Source organism: Bombus affinis, chromosome 2 (genome assembly GCF_024516045.1).
Source record: "Bombus affinis isolate iyBomAffi1 chromosome 2, iyBomAffi1.2, whole genome shotgun sequence".
Taxonomy (NCBI): domain Eukaryota; kingdom Metazoa; phylum Arthropoda; class Insecta; order Hymenoptera; family Apidae; genus Bombus; species Bombus affinis.
Window position 1 is genome coordinate 57,021 of NC_066345.1, and position 10,402 is coordinate 67,422.

Sequence of the window (10,402 nt, forward strand, 5' to 3'; positions counted from 1 at the left end):
ATTATTCATCTAGTCAACAATTTCTGTTTGTTAATAAAAGGTAAAAACGACTAAAGTAACTACTATATTTGCGTTTCGAATGCGTTTGAAGTGTAAATTTCTGCAGCATGAAAATTGAGAAATTTATATCAAACTACGTACCATTTCTCAACCATTGCTTCACGTTAAATACTATTTTACGTCGATTGTCTTACCAGGTGACAATTGCATTTCTCAGAATTAAAATTACAATCTCGTACTTAAAAATTGCATAGAAAGTAGAAAGCCAGCAAAAGAAAAACTGAGATTCCTGCGTTGTTAGTACCGACTTACAATTTCACAATTTTTTAGTCATCCAAAATACCAACGACGATGTGTAAGAAATGCCAATGTTATCGAATTCTCTTCATTTTTCTTTATTCGCCTGTGCGATCAATTTATTCGCGAAAGAATAGCAAAAAGTAGCAACACTTTCCAAGCTTTCGTGTTTTCTTTGAAAAAGGAAATTGCAACACATCGGAGCACAAGCTTCAGGTTAGAATATTTTATCCGTAATTTTGCTTGTTCTTCTTGGTGCATTCACCAATGCCAAGGTTGTAGGACAAACAAACGGAGCGTATACGCAAATCCGAGCACGTACATCTTCTGTTTGCATATGCGCGGCCTCTTCGACCTCACAGGCTGGCATGCTTCGGCGCTTCGCATCGGTTTTATGGCTTGCAGTTTGCCCGGAAATCGTCCTTACTCTACCACCATTTTGCTAGGACATGCACGATTTTCGACGGACACCAACGATTTCTCGCGAAATTCTCCTCGCCCCGAGGGAAAAAAAGCAAAGGCAGTGCCACTCTATTATGCCGGCTGCATTGTCCAACGTATCCTTGCATGAGACGTGACAGCGTAAAACGACTTGTCGTTGTTCTAAGCGAGTTTTTACACTTCACATTCCTGGAAAAGGAAATTTACGTCCATCTGATCCTGCTTTCGGAAGAAAAAATAAACTCCAGATTTTTTTTGAACGAACGTCTTGCGTTTCCCAGGAATTCAAACGCTCGCCGTGTTCTTACGCGCGACGTTCGTATAAAAATTATTCGGCAGAGAGAAACGAGATGTTTTTAGTAAACATTTTATTATAAGGTCAGATACATAGGCTGAGAGAGAACGTTGCGTTTGATTTTTCCCCAAAGCTTTGTTCTCAGCTATGTAAATTGATAAAAAGGAAATGTATGTGATAAGAGTTTGTGATATAGTAAACGTATATCGAGAGCTGTTTTTTTTTATGAAAAGAAATATATTGCCATCCTTGCAATTTTGTGACGGAAATCACGAAATTCTTTTGTATATAATCTTCCGTTTTTATTTTATTCCACATCGAACACAATTATCTTTTATTTATTTATAACTTTACATTCTACACGCTTATCTCTTTCATTTCGTCTCTTATTTTGTCGTAACATTTATAATATCGCTCTTTTGTCTATCAAAGATATTCGGTAAGGTTCAAACTTCAAATTAAATTAATAAATTTAATTTATTTATTTATTTGATTAATTAATTGATCTAAACCCCCGATCTGAAACGTAGAAATATATTTCATTGCAATTGAAATAAAAACCTCTCTCTAAACACACATTAATTGAAGACAGAGTTTAACTTTTAACATAAACGTGGAATCAGTGCAACATTGGAGCTAAAGGAATTAATAAATTAGTGTTCTGACTAATTAAATTCGCGACACCTATGGCCATCGAAGACGATCTAAAAATTTCAAACATATTGTCAGGAACGACGAATGTCGTACATTAAATCTCCAGATATCATCGATATTAGTCTATTTATACAAAAATGTTTTTATTAAATTCATAAATAAACAAATGAAGAGGATTGTTCTTATGTTTATGAAATTGTTGTATGTATAAATAATTGAGAAAACAAAATAAACCGCCCCCGGGTGGGCTCGAACCACCAACCTTTCGGTTAACAGCCGAACGCGCTAGCCGATTGCGCCACGGAGGCTGTTGTGAGAAATGTATTTCGTAAAGAACATGTTCATACAATTTTATATACCGTTTTATCGATATGTTTGGTAACGAATATGTGTAACCGTCAAATATTTAGTTTATTTCGTAACATTTGCTACAATATTATATGCGTATGAATCTTCTTATGTTTATCTATTATACGCGTAAGTATACTTTTCAGTTATATTCAGGAAATTCTCGTTTGTTTTGCAGTAGCAAAGTAGCTGCTAAATTGGAACAATTTTAGATGCCGTAATACGCCTATGAAACGTGCATAGACGGTGTACGGTAAATTGGATCGATGGTGCGAGAAACCTGATGGGAAAATCTGATTTTTATAATTATTAAATCAACGCGTAGATTGATAGCTCGAAGGAAACGACGTTTCTCGTCGAGAAATTTCAGAAACCATTCAAAGAGATTCGATTGTGATGAACAATTGGATGGAAAAAGAGAAACGAAAACGCAAATTATGCGAAATTAGCGGAAATAATATGCCGTAGCGGATGCGATATCTGTACTTACGAAACAATATTCTTTCCGCTGATAGCATAGGAAGCTGGTGTTGCAACCGACATCCATAAGATCCAATCTCGTAAGGACTATCCTAACTGTTAAATATCAAAGATTAGAAAAAACAATCCCACTAGCGGAAAACACATTTACCAGAGGATGAAATTTACCAGGATTACGATATCGTTCCGTGGGATGACAAAAAATAAAAATAGAGACAAGGTAAAAAAGAATAGGGAAAGAGGGATATTCTTGGACAAGGAGAGAGAAGTTTCGTTTCAATGCTTCCGGTAGTTTTTCGCGTTATTATCATGCTTTAAGAAAGGATGAAATAATTTTACCCAGAAGGGAAGTTGCTAGCGAATTGCGAAGCGAGAAAACGGATATTGCGCCTTCACCCTTAACTACAAGTCACCCTTCAGTGAGAGAAGCCTGAATTTTTATTTTATTACGACCATCTATTGAAAAATTTAGGGGCCTCGATACTCAAGGCCTATCTTTTAGAAGTTTAATAAACAAATATATATTACAAAACGGTACAATTATATTGGATTAAGCATAACAATTGTTATTCGTGGTATTCGGCAAGTTAGAAAATTAAAAATATTGATAATAATTTGACAAACTATATGTCTGTGGTCTGAATACTGAAGATTGAAGTCTGAAGTCTACAGATTGATTGTCTGTACTCGAGGGTTAACTCCTTAACCTACAACTACGGGCATAGCCCGTAGCACGATGATCGGGCCAAACGTGAGCATTACGGGAGGAATCCGCAGTACGATAATTGGGCCAAACGAAAATATTACGGGCATAGCCCGTAGAACGATGATCGGGCCAAACGTAAGCATTACGGGCAGAACCCTCAGTACTATAATTGGGCCAAACGTAAATATTACGGACATAGCCCACAGTACGATGATCGGACCAAACGTAAATATTACGGGCATAGCCCGCAGTACGTACTACACAAGTCGCGCGAATGGCTCCAAGGCTGCCCGAGCTTGTTTACGTTTTCGGCTCAAAATTCTCGAACGTAAATCGTAGGTTAAGGGGTTAAATACGTACTAAATATATATGTCGGGTTATCGTTAGAATTTTGGACGCGTAACAATTCTTCATTTGAATTAGCCATCGTTTTATACAACGGAGATTATATTTACGGGTACAAAAATGACTTTTACAAAGTTTAACGAATAACCGTGGTGTTATGACACGCAAGATGCAATTGACAATGTTCTTGGGTTCGATAACGAATCTACGGTCAACGGGATAACTCTTTACTAAGAGTAGAATATTTTTTAAGCGCAAAATACAATTGCCGGGACGCTCGGTATAAACTGCTCGATGGGTAACTTTCCAAGGCGATCGCACGAATAATAGACCGATGAAAATTTTCCTCGCTTTACAATTGCGTTCGTTTGTTAAATACTCGTTAGAAGCATCGAGAAAGTTCCAATCACCGTTGCTAGGCAGTTTCTGCCTGGAGTTTGATTATTAATACAACGTGTGTCCCATTATATTGGCACCTCCGAGGTAAAATCACACGTGGCTAGGCCCGTTCTTGAAACCGTATGCCGCCACAACCACATTTCTAGGAAGAACCATACAACCACTCCACACCTCCGTCAGGCAAAACGTCCATCCCGTGACCGTGACTACGTTCGGCGACCAGTTGTGTCACCTCGAGCCCAGTCTCATTATCGCAAATCTCGAACAATTACAATTAGATTGAATGACAGCAATTGCTTAATTACGGCAATTATTTATGATAGAATCTAGGCTAAAGTATTAGAGGATTTTCCCAAAATTTCAAAAGAAAGGCTCCAGTTTCCTTTCATCTCCGACATGTATGTATTTGGAATTGAGGAGCTTACCTTCTAACAAGACACTGTTGGGCTAAATTCGGTAGTCTGTAATATTGATTGTAACGTGATATGTATTCACTCGTCTCAAAGACGAACTGGTTACAGGTCTAACTCATATGCTTTTTAAAACGAAATATTCAACTGCTAAATTATTGTTGCGATTAAAATGTAAAACAGATCGATGGAAATTAACGTGATAGAATTGCTTGATTATATGTGTATTAGAGATGTGTGTGCTTCAGAAATTATGTAGAGTGTTAAAAGTGCAGGGGAGTGATAGTGAAGTGGCACTTTAACCGGACTTATCATTATCATACAAAAAGTTATCGATGCTTACAAACAGTAAATAAATCCTTATCTTTCTCGGAGCCAAAGCGGGCGTTTTATATTACGCTGTTTAGTAAGAACTGAAAATAGAAATAGCAACATTTACTCATGTCTTATATAATCGGTCGTCTGGTTATCACGATTACTATTACTTATAAAACATGTTTGTATTTTTAAAGCAACACTTTTTTCCCCTCAACACATTACCACAGTACATAAAGTAGACCGATTCTCAAAGAGATTTTCTCTTTTTTGTTCATTTTGTAGCTTAGTAAATTCTGTCATGAAACGTTAACAGTCACTGTCCACGATACTCACGAATTCTTCTCAATTGAAACGTTAGTAATTGGAATTAGCATGTACTTAATATTCTCTGTCCAAGCTTAATCATTTTCCAGTATCATCGAAAATGTCTGATAATTTGAATGGTCGTATAGCGTCGTTCAATCTTCTCACCGATGAGACAGAACAAGGTAGGATAGAGTAGGGATTGAGTGAAAAAAAATAAGAGAAATTTAAAGCATTCATTCCGCAATCCATTAACGATGTATCTCTACAGGCACGTACATGCCATCGAATACTCAGCGTACAGACAAGGCCTATGCTGGCACGACGCCGCATTTCCAAAAGGACGGTATTTACAGGATGATTTCGAGGCACGTGCCAGTACGTAGTAGCGACCATCGATACCTACGTTTGGCATTTTCAAAGGAGTTATTCAACGAGGTATGCTCTAGTCTGCCCGCGAAACCATCTGAATAGAATGCCAAATCTCCTATTCCCCTTGCATACTGTGCCTCTTTCTCTCTCTGTCTTTGGCCCTGTCTCGTCTCCCTACCATTTCCCTCTTCGTTCTCCTTGCAGTCTCTCTTCTCCTCCTATACATGTAGATATTTTTAATGTACATTTTTCTATTGATATTTATACATCAACTTATTTGTCAACTTGGTCATTTTTATATTCTCTCTGTTCGTGTCTTTGACCATTTCCCTCTTCGTTCTTTCTGTCTCTTATCTTCTATATATGTAACATATGTTTTAATGAACATTTTTCTATTGAAATTTATACATCAACTTGTTTGTCAACTTGGTCATTTCTATATTCTCTCTGTTCGTGTCTTTGGCCATTTCCCTCTTTGTTCTTTCTGTCTCTTATCTTCTAATATAGAAGATATATGTAACATATGTTTTAATGTACATTTTTCTATTGAAATTTATACATCAACTTGTTTGGCAACTTGGTCATTTCTATATTCTCTCTGTTCGTGTCTTTGACCATTTCTCGTCTCCCTGCCATTTCTCTCTTCGTTCTCCTTGCAGTCCCTCTTCTCCTCCTATACATGTAGATATTTTTAATGTACATTTTTCTATTGATATTTATACATCAACTTATTTGTCAACTTGGTCATTTTTATATTCTCTCTGTTCGTGTCTTTGGCCATTTCCCTCTTCGTTCTTTCTGTCTCTTATCTTCTATATATGTAACATATGTTTTAATGAACATTTTTCTATTGAAATTTATACATCAACTTGTTTGTCAACTTGGTCATTTCTATATTCTCTCTGTTCGTGTCTTTGGCCATTTCCCTCTTTGTTCTTTCTGTCTCTTATCTTCTAATATAGAAGATATATGTAACATATGTTTTAATGTACATTTTTCTATTGAAATTTATACATCAACTTATTTGTCAACTTGACCATTTCTATAGAATAAAAAATGGAGAAGATCGGTGAAATTATACTATTATTATATTTATTTGTGATCCGTGGCTTTTAGCTCCGGATAGCTCCCGGTTATATCTTCATTTACAATATCTTACATTATCTTATCTTATATACTATTCTCAGTACAAAAACTATCACCATTATAATCTCATTAAATTAGAATTAAAAGCAAAAGTGAACTTAACATAGACCTTAACTTCAGCTCATCTTGAACTTAAGCAGTAAAATTATGTAAGATAAGCATCTTACTCTCTACATTTTGGTCTGCGAACAGCTCATATATATATTATATTATTATGTTATATACGTAAACATAAAGTCTTATCTACCTATATATTCCCACCTCTCTACCTCTCTGATCTCTTTCCTACCTAACGCCGCCAAATTATTTTGTCGTTGGTTTTTCTGCCTCTCTGTGTTAGCCTAATAAACAAATATATATTAATTTATACTTATTTATCTATCTATCCATCTCTCTATCTATTCATCTATCCCATTCTCTTTCTACCTGTTCCACCTCTATCCTACCTAGCGCCAGCTAATTATTTTGTCTTTGATCTTTCTGCCCCTCTGTATTTCTGCCTGTGGATTGATTAATCGAAGACCGAAGTTCAAAGCCGTTTGCCATTTACGTAATCTCGACTGCACTTACCGGATGTAGCCATGTAGCACGTTTAACGATCTACATCGATCGCTTTCTTGATGGTGCAGCGACACGCAAGAACGCGAAACGGAGTGAGGTTGTTTGATTAAGTGTCGGAATTTACCGATTGCCAGATAATAGCGCGTCGACTGCGCGATAAGAACGGCTAGGCGAGCGTCTTGTAAAAAGACACGGAGTCGATTGCGAGGACAAGATCTTCTTTATCCGATCATTACATGTCCATCATCTTTGCCATACGTTTATATTATCTTTACCATAGATCATTGAAGAATCGATGCTGAAGCTATGAAAGCGGTATATTACTTTGAGAATATTTTATATTCATAAAGAAAGGAAAGCGGTATGATAAAAGTCCCAATAGCTACGAGATATTAGCCGATAAAGGTACTTTAAAACGACACGAGTTGATTTTGGCCTGAATTGAATCTGCAATGAGGTGGTAAATATAACGTACATTATGCATACAAAAATAAAATTGTAAAACTACTCGAACGATTCTTTGCGTTATGAGTTTTCTACGTGCAAGATCTTAGGTTTGCTAATTTGCTATGTATACGGCATTACATTCGCCCTAATCGATTATTATTAGTTTATCAATAACACCAACGATATTTATTATCAACTTTGTTCCTCTTCTTTATTTTACGTTTAATTCGCCAGTTTTTCGCATTTCCAAATATAATCAATATTTTTTTATTATTGTCTTGGTATCAACATCAAAGTAACATACATAAATGATAATCCTGTCGCAATGCAGTCACAGTCACGTGAAATTACTGCTGGCAGAATGACACGGTTCGAAGGTTCATTTATTGTTTGTTGCATAATAAGGAATGATCCATTAAAATATACAAAGTTAACATACATATTTACATACATAATAAAAATAAGCGTCACAACTAAGAAAAGCTGCACTAGGGAGCTGTATAATGACTTCTTGATAGCAGAAGAAGTCTTATATTCGAAGAATATATCAATTGCGGAAAGTACGTTATTAATATTAATGGCCATGCGGTTTATGCCGGTGCGGTAAGCAAATTCAGTGTTGCGCGGTGAGCGTAGAAAATTTTATGTTGCCGCAGATTTGTCACGGCAACATTAATTCCCTAAGTCTGCGTAATATCAGCAGTTTATGAGATCGTTAAACACTTTACGTACAAATAAGATGTCACGAAGCTTTTGCTCTTCGATGTTGCGAGGCCAAGATCAGACAGAATTAGTCGATAGTCTTAACTGATGATAGGGATCGTCAGAATGTCTCGCAGCTAGATGTAAGAATCTACGTTGCACTCTTTCAAGCGTAATAATATGGGTGTTGAAACAAGCAGTGCAGACTATCGACCCATACTACGATATTAGCCCCCGTTAAGGCACAGTAGAACAGTATTACAGTAATCGTGCTATGAAAAAATTTAGCAGCTCTATAAATATAAGGCTGAATGATCTATAGCAGCGGAAAATAATGCGCTTGCGGTGCTCAGGAAAAGTTAAATTTGAGAAGAAAATAGTGCCTAGGTCCCTTATTGAGTTAGCTGACCTTTGAACTAGATCATCTAGAGAATAATCAAAAACAGTGCTGTCATATCCTCTGACTAAATCTTACGATACAACGTTTATCTATATCGAGGGATGATCTGTCATTGAATTTGAATTGAACATCAATTTTCCAGACTGTGTAGGTTTCGCTGGATTGGTAGAGCGTAGGATGGACAGTACGAAAGATCTTAAACTAAATCGATAAATTAGAAAGTAATGGAAAACGATGTTGCGTATCCTTTGACTAAATCTCGTGATTTATCTGTGTTGAGGGATAATCTATCGTACACTAGTGTTTCAGTCTATGTAGTTATAGGATGGAATGTCGATACTATGAAAGATCTTTAAGTTATCAGCACGGAGGAGGTATTTGCAAGAGAGGAGCACCTCAGACGTATCATTCATGAATAAATTAAGTAGAAACGGCAGTAGATGGGATTCTGCTTAAACAACGGAGAAACGAAAGTGAGTAAAAGTTTCAATTTAACGGTGTATTTATGAGCCGGTATGTAGATCGACGTGGCACGTCCCATCCATGTCTTTCCATAACATTAAATAAATGTTAAGGAGTGATAAAGCACTGTGCCAGCGAACACAAAGCACGCAAGGGAAGAACTCTCAGTCCATAAAGTGCAAGCCCGATATGGAAAGGCAGCGCGATGCGTTAAACTGTCTGCGAGTTTTCGATTTACGACGTGACGGGATCGAAGTTTATACAAGTACTGGCTTTAAGAGACCATCGCTTTTCCGCGGCCGGCTCTTTTTATTCGATCCCCTCTACGTTAGATCTTATTTGCATAAGTGGGTAGAATAATGCCGATAAACGGTTGGTACAGGGCCCCTATGTGTGGCTCTGGCTCTATAGGTTGAGGGTTAGCGAAGCCAGTGTTCTCGGTGTTTTTAAAAACACGAACAGCAAAGCTCGCGTACAGGAAAACAGAATGGAAAACACGGAAGGTATACCGTTCCAATGAAAACGGTCTGTGCTGGCAGACGTTTTATGGGAGTAGTGGGATCCTTTGTTAGAGAATCCCATGGATAATTTATTCGTCGTGGTGGCAGCTTTTAGAGAAATTTCTAATGCTACGAATGAATCGGTGGAAACCGCATTGTCAGGACTGTCGAGTAAATTGCTACGGACGCAACTGTCAATTACATCGAAGGCTTTTTGGCGACGCTGGTTATCTCCCTTCCCCACGAAACCTGTTATTTGCGAACATTTTATAGCGTCGAAGAATTCGACGGTGGACGTAAGTTAAGACGAACAGTTTCCAGAAAGGAGGAACGTTTCCCTTAGGTAAAATAGTACGTTGATGGCGTATAAATCTTCGTTTAATCGGGTATAATCAAAGCGTTTTAACTTTAACCCACGAAGCAACGTTTTATTTCCTATTGTCTTCGATCAGTTTGCGTGATCGAATTCTGTTTTTCATATTGCCAATATGAAAGGGAACTTCAAAGATTCGCTTAGTATCTTTTTCACTTTGATCTCTTCCATTTAAATTGTACAATTTTGTGAAATTTAAACGCACTGAAGTATTCGTAACGTAATGATAAATATAGAGATACTACGGGAATATATTCATTTTTATATGCTTATGGATATAACTGAAGAATTGGGATTCAGATAGAAATTCGTTTCATCCACCAAATACAGTGAAATCCGCTTGCTATCATCACTTTGGAACTTGCAATTTTTGATAAGAATAACTGACTGATAATCTATCGAACTGAATTTATTACAAACGATTATGCCAAACCATTGTTATA

General features: G+C 36.9%; 1 non-coding gene across 1 annotated transcript; it reads right to left on the reverse strand.

Moving 5' to 3' along the window:
- Positions 1-1,921: 1,921 nt before the first annotated feature.
- Trnan-guu (transfer RNA asparagine (anticodon GUU)) lies at positions 1,922-1,995 on the reverse strand. Its single transcript has one exon. It is a non-coding gene; the product is annotated as a tRNA-Asn (tRNA).
- Positions 1,996-10,402: the final 8,407 nt, after the last annotated feature.